This window comes from Capsicum annuum, unplaced genomic scaffold (genome assembly GCF_002878395.1).
Source record: "Capsicum annuum cultivar UCD-10X-F1 unplaced genomic scaffold, UCD10Xv1.1 ctg5358, whole genome shotgun sequence".
NCBI lineage: Eukaryota > Viridiplantae > Streptophyta > Magnoliopsida > Solanales > Solanaceae > Capsicum > Capsicum annuum.
In genome coordinates, this window is record NW_025861691.1 from 253,469 (window position 1) to 266,351 (window position 12,883).

Here is a 12,883-nt window from a genome sequence, read left to right on the forward strand (position 1 = left end):
TTGTTGAAGGATTTTCTTCTATTGCATCCCTTATGTCCAGATTGACTCAGAAGAAAGTCAAGTTTCAGTGGCCAGATACTTGCGAGAAGAGGTTTCAGAAGTTTAAGACTCGACTTACCTTAGTTCCAGTCTTAGCTTTTTTAGATGGTTCAGATGGGTTCGTAGTATATTGTGATGCATCCAGAGTAGGTTTGGGTTGTGTCCTCATGCAGCATGGTAAGGTCATATCCTACTCCTCCAAATAGCTAAAGCCTTATGAGAAGGATTATCATACTCATGATCTTGAGTTAGCAGCCGTAGTCTTTACCTTGAAGATTTAGAGGCTTTATCTATACTATGTTCATGTAGATGTCTTCACAGATCATAAGAGCCTTCAGTATGTATTTTCTCAGAAAGATCTCAATCTTTGACAGAGAATGTGGTTACAGCTCTTGAAAGATTATGACATGAGTATCCTTTATCATCTAGGCAAGGACAATGTAGTGGCCGATGCTCTCAGTAAACTATCTTGGGTAGTGTTTCTCATATTAAGGATAGTAAGAAGAAGTAAGCTCAGGAAGTCCATCAGTTCACCAGACTAAGCGTTCACTTAGTCAATTCCTCAGAGGGTGGTATATGTGTTCAGAATAGTTCAGAATCATCTCTAGTTTCTGAGGTGAAAGAAAAGAAAGATAGAGATCCCAGCCTTGTCAAGCTAAAAGAGTCAGTTCAGAATCAGAAAATAGAGATTTTCTCCCAAAGGGGAGATGGTGTTCTTCGTTGTCAAAGTTGTCTCTGTGTTCCAGGTGTAGATGACTTAAGGCAGTGAATTCTTGTAGAAGCACATGGGGCGCACTACTTTATTTATACAGGGGACACTAAGATGTACCATAACATGTGAGAGATCTATTGGTGGAGTAGGATAAAGAGAAATATTGCAGTGTTTTTGGCTAAGTGCTCTACGTGTCATCAGGTTAAGATAGAGCATCAGAAGTCTAGTGGTCCCATGCAGGAGTTCATTATTCCTACTTGGAAGTGGGAAGAAGGGAACATGGACTTTGTGATGGGTTTTCCTCGAACTCATCATCAGTATGATTCAGTCTGGGTCATTATAGACAGGATGACCAAATCAGCTCATTTCCTTCTAGTTCATACCTCTCATTCAGCCGAGGATTATGCCAAACTCTACATCAAGGAGTTGGTCAGATTACATGATGTTCCGTTGTTTATCTCAGATAGAGGTACCCAATTCATATCTCATTTTTGGAAAGTATTCCAAAAAGGTCTTGGTACCCAAGTCCATCTCAGTACAACCTTTTATCCTCAGATAGATGGTCAAGCAGAAAAGACCATTCAAACTTTAGAAGATATGCTAAGGGCATGTGCAATTAATTTTAAGGGTATTTAGGATGACCACTTGCCTTTGATTGAGTTTGTATACATCAAAAGCTATCATTCCAGTATTCATATGGCTCCATTCAAAGCTCTCTATGGTAGGAGATGTAGATCCCCGATTGGTTGGTTTGAAGTTAGTGAGCCCTCAGTCATAGGGCCTGACTTGGTATTCGACGCTTTAGAAAAAGTCCAGTTAATTAGAGAAAGACTCTGGGATGCTCACAGCCGACAGAAGTCTTATGCAGATATTCGTAGAAAAGATCTCAAGTTTGAGATTGGTGATTATTTCTATCTAAAGATCTTCCCATGAAGGGAGTGAAAAGGTTTGGCAAGAAGGGAAATCTCATTCCCTGATATGTCAGTCCCTTCAAAATTCTCAGTCGCTTTGTCAAGGTAGCTTATGAGCTTCAATTGCCTTCAGATCTCGCCTCAGTATATCCAGTCTTCTATGTCTCTTTACTGAAGAAGTGCATAGGTGACCCATCATTTGTAGTCCCTATTTAGAGCATTGATATTGAGAACAGCCTCTCTTATGAAGAGATTTTAGTCAAAATCCTAGACTATTAGACTCGTAGATTGAGGAACAAAGAAGTCCCTCTAGTTAAGGTTCTTTGGTGAAATCAGTCCATCAAGGGAGCTACTAGGCAAGCAGAAGTAGATATGCGAACCAACTACCCTCACCTCCTCTCTGCCACCTCAGATCAAGCTCAAGGTAATAGATCTCCATAAGCTTAATCAGTTTCATGCTCTGTGTTCATCAAGAACTTGGTATTCAGTTTCATGTTCATGTTCCTATTATAAACTTGGTATCAAGTACCATTGCATATTTAGTCATGCACTCATATATCATTTAAGTCATGTATCTATTCATCAAACATGCATTCTCATTATGAGAAACTTAGTTCTTCGGAATACTCAGTTATGCATTCATGAATCAGTTATACATGCATCAGTTATGCATGATCCATATATTATGTTCAGCTGTTCAGTCATGTCAGTCATGAGATCATGTTCCAGTTATTCATGTTCAGTTCATATTCAGCTTATTGTTTCCCCTCTCAGTCAGTGTCATTCTAGGATGAATGTTCTCAAGGGGGAGATATTATAATACCCGTGCCTTTTTCCTAGCTTGAAATCATCTTAAGGATGTTAGAACTTGCTTTGGAATACAAATCCATTTTTTTACAGGTGGTATTTTTAATATTTTCACTTTTTGTCATGTGGGAAATTGAATTAGCTTTCCAATGATATAAATTTTGTTAAAATCTGACATCGGAGGAGAAAGTTATGGCCAAAATATAGAAGGCAGTAAAATCGCCCAGATGCGACGGTGAGGCCGACAAACCGTCAGACTAGCGACAGACCATCTCTCACAACCGTTGTAGCAAGGAAGTGAGAACTACCTTCCACCTAGGAGCGACGGCCCAGGCTGACGGACCATCGAACTAACAATGGACCATCGCTCAGGCCGATGCAAGTGAAATAGTCAGGCCACCATCCGGATAAGGTACGGTGGTCAGGTTGATGGATCGTTGAACTAGCGGTGGGCCATCGCCCAAGCCGTCATAGCCAAAATAGCGAGACCCCACCCTACCTAGAAGCGATGGTCAGGGCTAATGGACCATCAACCTTGGGACGGACCGTCGCACCCACTGTCGCAGGTCCCGATTAAGCCAAATTAAAGACATTTTTAAATGGGTATTTTGGTCATTTACCACCCACTTATATATATACCTAATCATATCTGATTTCAGCTATTTGGTTCATTATTACTTCATAACCAATATTAGGATTTCTCTCTAACCTTAATCTCCAAGGACAAAATCCAATCTTCTTCAAGAACTATGGGATTTCCAATTCTTCAAGTTCAAGAACATCAAGAAACTTAACCCAGGTATGCATAGTGTTTATTCATGGACTCCTTTCGTCCATGAAGCCCAAGAATCCCTTTTCTAAATTCAAGTTATAGATTTTCTTATGAATTTCATGATTTGGCTGCTCTTGTTCATGTTGATAATGAGTAATTGATTCCATATGGGTATAGATTCATGAAATCCTATGACTAAACCCCAGAATGATTAAATTAGAATTGAATCATTACAGTAAAATGTTGTATGATACTGTTTACACATTCTAAGACTACCATGTGTTTGATTAAATGCCTAGATGAAGGAAAAGTATCTAATTAGCATGATATCATGAAATCCCTATGTATGTACAAGATTATTCCTATCACATATTTGATGAAATGCTTCAGTAAATGAATTATGATAATTATTATGTATTCAAGCAAGTCATGCCTTGTCCATTTTCTTCTATCGAGTCCTGGGGGTACTTGTACCTGAAACATTAGATGTGTGCCTAGAGCCATGTCATGTTTTCACGATACTCTCAGTCAAGCTATGAATCCTTAGACTTCAGACAATCTTATGACTTAGGAAAATCTCCATGATCTTATGAACTCAGTCAGTTATCAGATATCAATAGTATTTCGTCAGTCAATGAAATTTAGTAATTCAGCTCATGTTCAGTTCAGTAAATCATGTTCATTGTCCATTCATATAGGAGTATAAATTTGCACTGAGTGAACCCAAGGATGGGGACACACGCCATTAGATGAGGGTGTGATCCTTAGCAATCATCCTTTCATTCTAAAACTATGTAGCCAACATAGATTAAGTGATCAACACTGTCAATGAGGGCTGATGAGGTAGATAAGTACTGATAGATAAGGGCCCCTCCATTCTCGTATAGGGGACACTATTAGATAAGGGTCACCCACATATTCTCCTTACCAGTGGCGCGATATTGAAACCCTTCCAATTGGGGTTACAGATTGGACCCCAACTCAGCCATAATGGCGTATTAGGGGCATGTCAGTTAAATAACTACCTCCCATATTTTCAGTATTAGTCCTAGTAAAATAACTCAGATATTTGTTCATACTTCAGGACTGTTAGATACAATTAACTCAAATACAGTATGAAACTCAGATAGTTCCATCAGATTCAGGACTGTCGGCTATAGTCACTTATGTTATCAGTTATCAGTTATACCAGTTATTAGTTATATCAGTAATCAGTTGTATCAGTTATGTTATGTTATCAGTATTCAGTTATCAGTAATCATGTTATCACAGTATTAGTGTTAGTCATCATGTCTCATACATTTTTTCTCATGCTCATGATAGTCAGTCGGTTATTATTATTATTGATGCATATGAACCCCATGTATTCAGCCTACCTCACTTGTATACCAGTACATTCAAAGTACTGATGCATTCGTACTATGGTGTCTTATACCATAGGTTCCGAGACACGAGATCCAAATCAGCAGTAGATTCTAGCCTCAGCAGTCAGAGTTAAAAGTGAGTCCTCAGCCTTTGAGGACATTATTTCTATATTATCTCATTAATTACTTTATTAGTTGGAGTTATTTGGGGACATGTCCCATTAACTTCTTACTCAAATAGTTCAGTCATGTTAGAGGCTTTCTAGACTATCAATTTTCAGACTTCAGTATTTCTAGTTTTGTTTGGGTATTTTGAGACCCCACACAGATGTTATACTATTCATGTTATGTTTTAGATTGAACCTTATGGCCTTTCAGTGTATGTTTCCACATTATTATGTTATATTATGCAGTGTACAGATATCAGTCTTGAGTTAGCTTGTGTTCCTTCGGGGTCATGAGCACCGTGTAGCATTTCGGGTATAAGATTTGTGGAGTTACAGTAGTGCAGGTTCATGTCATTACCCTTTAAAAGCTCCAACCAATGCCTTTTCCTGAGGTTTAATTCTTTCTGTGAGAAAACATACTGTAAACTCTTGTGGTTAGTAAATATATCAATATGTACCCCATAGAGATAATGCTGCCAGTTTTTAAGCGCAAACACCACAGCCGCTAACTCTAAGTCATGGGTGTGGTAATTTCGCTCGTTCACCTTCAACTGCTTAGATGCATCGGCCACCACCTTACCGTTCTATATAAGTACACACCCAAGTCCTATAAGGATGCATCACAGTACACAACAAACCCCTCCGTACTTTCCGAAAGAGTCAAAACAAGATAAGTTGTCAACTTATCTTTTAACTTCTTAAAGATATTCTCAGAGAGTCTGACCACACGAACTTTACCTTTTTTGAGTCAACTTAGTAAGTGGTGCAGCTATGGAAGAAAAACTCTCTACAAATCTCCTGTAATACCCTTCAAAACCCAAGAAGCTCTGAATATTGATTGGAGTCATGGATCTGGGCCATTTTCTCATTGCCTTAATATTTTGGGGATCAACCTTAATCCCGTCACTAGATATGATATGCCACAAGAAAGCAATAGCATTAAACCAAAATTTGAACTTGGAAAATTTCACATACAACTTAAGATCTTTGAGTGTCTTAAGGATGAGTCGGAGGTGATTGGCATGGTCCATTTCACTCTTGGAATAAATCAGAATATCATCAATGAAAACTATAACAAACAGATCTAGAAACTGATGGAACACCCTGTTCATAAGATCCATGAAGGCTGTAGGGGTGTTAGATAACCCATAGGACATGACTAGGAATTTGTAATGACCATATCTGGTTCAAAAAGCTATTTTAGGAATGTCTAACTCTATAACTTTCAACTAATGGTATGCCAAACGAAGGTCTATCTTTGAAAAACATTTAGCACCCTGAAGTTGGTAAAAAAGATCATCAATCCTAGAAAAGGGATATTTATTTTTAATAATGACCTTATTTAGCTGGCGGTGATCTATGCACATACGCAGGGAACCATCTTTCTTTGGCACAAAGAGTACAGATGCACCCAAGGGAGAAATACTGGGATGTATAAAACCTTTGTCTAGAAGGTCTGCTAGTTGTTCTTTCATCACTTTCAGTTCTGCAGAAGCCATTCAATATGGTGGAATGGAAATGGGATGGGTGTTTGGTAATAAATCAATACCAAAATCCATCTCCCTATCGGTGGTATTCCTGGGAGATCATCTGGAAAGACTTCTGGATACTCATTTACCACAGGGACTGACTGGAGAGGAAGACTTTCGGCATTAGAATCTTTAACCTGAATAAGAGGATACAAATAACCTTTGGAGATAAGTTTACAAGTTCTGAGATAAGATATAAAGTTCCCTCTAGGTGCTAAAAATTCCCCTCCCATTCTATCACTAGTTCATTTATAAAAGAAAAAGTGACTCTTCAGGTTCTACAATTTAATGTGGCATATCACGAATGAAGACAGTCTATCCCTAATATAGCATCAAAATCAATCATATCTAGGTCTATGAGGTCTAACATGGTAACCTGGCCATAAAAAGTCACTACACAATTTCTATACACTCTCCTAGCCATAACAGAATCACCCACTAGAGTGGAAACATACAAAGGTTTCGAAATTTCATCGGGCTCAAACCCAAAACTGACAGCCACATAAGGGGTTACATAGGATAAGGTACGCCTGGGATCAAGTAATATATAAGCATCAGGGGAAAATATTTGTAACGTATTGGTGACTATATATGGTGAGGCTTCTGCCTCTTGGCGGTTGGACAACGCATACAGCTGGTTGCGACCACTCCCAATAACTAAGGTGGTGCCCTTTTGGGGCGGTGGTGGTACGGAAGAATTTTCTTGAGATTTATCACCACCAACACTCTTTCTAGACGAAGGACAATCTCTCTAAAAATGATCCAACTGACCACATGAATAGCATACTAGTAAACCCAGCTAACACCTCCCTGGATGATGCCTACCGTAGGTATCACACTGCAGAAACATATGATGCTGCTGAGCTATACTTTCCTGTGACTGGGTATCCTGAGCTTTGGATCCATGATTAGTTTGGAAACTCTGAGGTTGTAGGTCTACTGGAGGTCTTGGCACTGGGGCGCTAGCTGTGGACTAAGAATTACTTCAATTGTTCTTCTTCTACCATTTATTTCCCTAATTACCACTCTGTGGCTGACTGTGGTTCTAGTCTTCTATTCTGTCTCTCTTTGTCTGTCTGTCCTTTTCCCTAAATTAAGAGATTCTCCTCTTCTGCTCCTCTACCTAAAGCAAATGCAATGATAGCCTAGAGAAATCCATGTCCCTGTTCAGCATAGCCCCTTTACATTCAAGAACTAAGTTATCCAAAAGGCCAGATGCAAATTTTCTCATTCAAGCTCTCATATTACCAACTCTCTCTTGAGCATAATGAACCATTTGGTTGAACTTCAGCGTGTACTCCTTGACACTCATTTTTCCTTGCTTAAGGTTCATAAACTCGTCAGCTTTGGCCTCTCTTAACTCAAGGGGAAAGAATCGATCAAGGAAGGCTTCCACGAACTCGCCCCACACCGTGGGATCAACACTCTCACCCTTAGAATCCTCCCACTCATTATTCCACAGGTTCGCAACTTCTTTAGCTAGTAAGCAAACAATTCAACCCCTTCCACCTCGTCTACATGCATCACCTTGAACTAACAACCTTGATGCTAATAGAATTTATCTTATATTTCTCTCTAATGTATGTGCAATCTATTTAATGCTATTGAACTAATAAATATTGATTTTAGGTTGCTCTATTTTTATTTCATGTCATAAACTAGTGGTATGGTTTTTGGTTGATGCTCTACAATAAACTATGTTGGATCATTATTCTTGTTTGTGATACATGTCTATTGGTTATAGTGGTTCAATTAGGATTAATGTTTTCAAGCATGATTCCCTTTATAAATGTGTTTTAGTTGAGTACGACAAAGTTGTGAATCACTCATTATAGCTTTAACAATTATAGCGATGCTCCAGGGTTTTTCCCAGACTTATAGTTAGTATCCTATTTAACACTTAAAATCTATTTCTGGAGAGATTTAGTTATCTTAGCGATTACACCATGTATAAATTACTATACTTCTAGTTAACTCCTAAGTGTAACTCTCAAAAGTTGTGAAAATCATGTTAATGAATCCTTAACAGAATGTTTTGAGCTATTCTAAATATTATGAAAAGGTATCAATCTCATGAATATAGAATAATTGAGTTACCAACTTGAGGCCAAAAAGGGTTAAATTATGTACATGAGCCTAAAAAGGCTAAATCAATAGCATGGGCCTAATATGGACAACACTTTGAATATAAATACATAAGATAACCTCATGAGCATAAGGGAGTTAGTTAGCTGACCGGGAAGGCATAGGTTTAAACAACAAATGTACGAAACTATGTTTGCTGACATATGATAGAGATTATTCTATAAATCGGATGACTCTTTTTTTTCATATGTCTTGAAATGGGGCTAACCATGGATACTTGCTAGAAATTAGGTCACTTCACAAAATGTGCCTGGCAAGGTATAGGACGGCTTAGCTGATCAAGCCGAGATCAGACTCCATGCGCTCACATGGTGGTTTATGAGGGCTCACTACTTCCTCCTACAAATAATCAAAGGAATTAAATTTACCTTAGTCAATCTGTAATGCCCCGAAGTTTTTCCTAGCTAAATTTTTGTCCCTAAAGTATCAAGCATTGGATTCTTGAATGATTTATACTTATTTCCCTATGGAATTCCTGAGATTTCAACTTTTCACTACATAGATGATCAAGTAAGTTTTCCGTCGACATAAGATTCGTCCAAAATGGACACTCGGTGAAGAAGTTATGGTTAATTTAAGTCCTAGTCATAAAACACCATTATTCCTGTCCTTGGCACATCACGGAGAGGGTGTAAATAATGATGGTCAATTTCCAGTGAGACTCCACAATTGTGACGCATTGTGGAGTGGACCAAATTATCATTCTTCATTTTCCAGTGAGCCATCGCGATAGTGGCGCGTCGTGGTTGCCCATAAGATTGGGTTCCCAGTTTAAATTTAACCTGTTTCGTTCAGAAGTTAACAAGGGTAGTTTGGACTTTTTACCAGTGTCGTAAAACATCCAAATAGAAGATTAAGACCTTTACAAGCATAATATACGACATTCTCAAGATTTTCCTCAAAACAAAAACCCTAGTTCATATACCTCTCCTCCAAGAAACTCAAGATTCAACCGTGGGTTTTCGAAATTGATCGGAGATTTGGAATTCCCAAATCATAGGCTTCAATGATCAGCCATTATTCTTCATAATCGAGGTACGTGGGGTTTTTCCTAAAATCTCATGTGTATAGAAATCATGATTTTAAGAAAGGGGTTTTTGAATTTATGAATACATTCATGTTTTAGAAGCTTTGATAATACTGTTTTGGTCTTTAGGCCTTCCCCCAAATTTATTTGAATTGTATAAATGTACGTATGGATTGAAAACCATGAATTGTGAATTGAGAGCATGTAATATATAATCTCCCTCTCCCATTACTTTATTATTTGATTTACAAGTTATGAATCCTTACATTTCATAGTTTATAGAATGATTCAAGATATTATTTGTCTTATGTGAAATTCATGATGATACGAATGGGAGAGAATAATGCTTTAATGATTTTAAATATTGAGATTGATAAACAAAGAATCTTCAGGAATGTTTTTGAGAAGTTGGCCACTACTTATTGAAATTGTTGAATGAATGGAAAGCCTTTGCATGATTTTTGACTTATGATTTGAGATATGACTCTTCTTACACTATATTCATGATCAAGTGGCCTGAACATTGTTTTAGAATGAAATAATCATATATGGCTCAGGATAACGACTTGCAAGTCTTGGTATGACGATACCAACTCAGACAATGCCATAACAGACACAGACTAATACAAAAATCAGACTTTCATGTTTTTGAATTTCAGAATCATGCATGTTCAGAAAAGGCTAAAATAGGGCATAAAGAGATGTTAGGTGGTTCCCTGAAGAGGGCACGAGTTTAGATAACTCATTGCCAAAAACCGTTATTTGCTAATCCGGGTATATTATATTAGAATCAGAGACTCCAACCCTTGTGGCATACTTGGGCTTCCCTGATGAGTCAATGGCGGATTCCGTATTGCCCGTGGAATATCAGAGTTGTAGATGTTGCTAGTTTGTTTTGGATTTCGTTCTTCAATGCTAAATTCATATCAGATTTATGACCATGATTCCATCTTGCTATAATTTCCGTATTTCCTTATTCACGTATGAATGGTGTATATGATTTTAGGATAGAAGGGTGTCTGGGCCTTTATGGTTCGGAATGATCATCACGGCTAGGGCCTCGGTTCAGGTCATGAAACAATCATAAGTTTAGTTTATATTCTCGTCCCTTTCCAGTTGTCTTCCTTTATATTTGAATTTTATTGTCATTTATAGTCTCTTGCTGTACTATCCTCTTGAAGTGATTTCACATACCAATGCATTCCATGTATTGACTATCGTTAGAGCTACATCATTTCATGATGTAGGTTTTGGCGCTCAAGTCCACGGTCAAGCCCCTTATTAGGATCTGTATCTTCTGCTATTGGTGAGCCTCTTTTCCCCCAGGAGGCCAGATGGGATATGATGATTATTTGTATATATTTTCTTTCCTTTTGGTATTGGTCCTTATTATAGGCTTCACAGGCTGGTGTGGTTGTCAAGCAAACTTTGTAATTTCCAGTCTTTATTTATCATAGCTATTGGTATTGTTGGATATTATGCGGTGTTAATAAACTTGGGTGAAGTTTAATTTCTTGTGAAAATCATTATTGAATTCTATATTACTTTTGATTTATTCATTTGTATTATAAGTATGCTCAGGTGATATGCTAGAACATTTGCTCATACTAGCTATAGTATCGGGTGCGTACCACGTCCCGGGCCCCAGCTCGAGTCTTGACAAACTTGGTATCAGAGCCCAGATTTTAAGTGTCCTAGGATATCTGTGAAATTGTGTCTAGTAGTATTCCTTTAATGGGTGTGAAGCACACCATACTTATAATTAAAAGTCTATAGGGCATTTAGGAGATATTTCCCATTCTTTCAGACTCTAGTTCATTCGATAAAGTTCAACTCTATGGAGTTATTTTAATTTATGTTTGTCGCTTATTTCAGATCATGCCTCAAAAAAGACCTGCCAGCCAGAGGGCCACTACTAATACTAGGGCTTCTTTTGGTGCCAATACTAGCAATATGCCCTCGACTCATGTGATGCATACCAGACATGGAGCTCACACTCCTGGGTAGAATGTTACTACTAATGCACCTCCTGTGGCACCTACTCTAGTAAGGAGACCCAAGACATCCTCTATGCAGCTTTCTTACACTGATGCTACCAATGGAGAATTTAGATAGGCTATTCAGATGCTCATGCAGCTTGTACCATCTCAGGCTAGTCGTTCGGGTCCTTCCAGCTCCAACTCTCATGACTCGTCCAATATTTCTATGATCCAAGTGTTCCTCAAGATGAATCCACCTACGTTCATAGGATCCAAGGTCGATGAGGATCCCTGAAATTTTATTGACGAAGTTGAAAAGATCTTAAGAGTTATGCATGCTAGTGTATTGTAAAGTTGAAATGATTTTACATACTAATACATTTCATGTATTGATCGTCTTTGGTGCTACATCATTTCATGATGTAGGTTCTGGTGCTTAAGTCCACGGTCAGGCCCCTCATTAGGATCTCCATCTTCTGCTATTGGTGAGCTTTTTTCCCACCAGAAGGCCGGACGGGATATGATGATTATTTGTATATATTTTCTTTCCTTTCGGTATTGGTACTTATTAGAGGCTTCACAAGCTGGTGTGGTTTTCAAGCAAACTTTGTAATTTTTGGTCTTTATTTATCATAGCTATTGGTATTGTTGGATATTATGCGGTGTTAATAAACTTGTGTGAAGTTTTATCTCTTGAGAAAATCATGATTGAATTCTATATTACTTCCACTTTATCTATTTGTATTTAAGTATGTTCGGGCAATATGCCAGAACATTCACTCGTACTAGCTATAGTATTGGGTGCGTGCCACGTCCAGGGCCCCGGCTCGGGTCATGACAGATAGTTAATTTTCATTTGTTATTATCAGTTGCTTTATCAGTATTGACAGTATGTTTCAGACGTTTTAAAACTATGATTCAGTATTATTATTTTTGTGATTAAAACCTTATGGTATTTTCAGCTAAGTTGTGCGTATGTCTCATTATTTTATTCAGTGCTCACAACAGGTACCAACTCATGGATTAGCTTATGGTCCTTCGAGGCTGTAAGAACCGTGTGGCGTCCAGGGTGTACTCTTGAGGCGTTACAGACGCTTGTATAGTTGGAAAGTAGGATATAGGAATTGCTATGATTGGACAGATTAAGCAAACCACAAACAAAAGAAAAATAACAAGAACACACAGATTTTACGTGAAAACCCTTGACGGGAAAAACCATGGGCAGAGGCAGAGGAATTTCACTATGAAGGAGAGGAATACAATATGGAGACGATAGTCTCAATTTCGTGCATACAAAAACGCCCAAAATAGCCCACTAAACACACTTATATAACACGTGCATACAAATAGATCCTAGGCCCAAAAATATACCGGTCCATACTGCGAGGGCTTCGGCCCCGCACCTCCAACAGGATCAGTGGTGGGCTCCGG

General features: G+C 38.3%; 1 long non-coding RNA gene across 1 annotated transcript in view; it reads left to right on the top strand.

Moving 5' to 3' along the window:
• LOC124893086 overlaps positions 1-10,849 on the top strand; it is a 24,537-nt gene extending 13,688 nt beyond the window's left edge. The window contains exon 3 of the long non-coding RNA XR_007050545.1: positions 10,721-10,849. This is a non-coding gene — a long non-coding RNA (uncharacterized LOC124893086). The remainder of the gene's footprint in view (positions 1-10,720) is intronic.
• Positions 10,850-12,883: the final 2,034 nt, after the last annotated feature.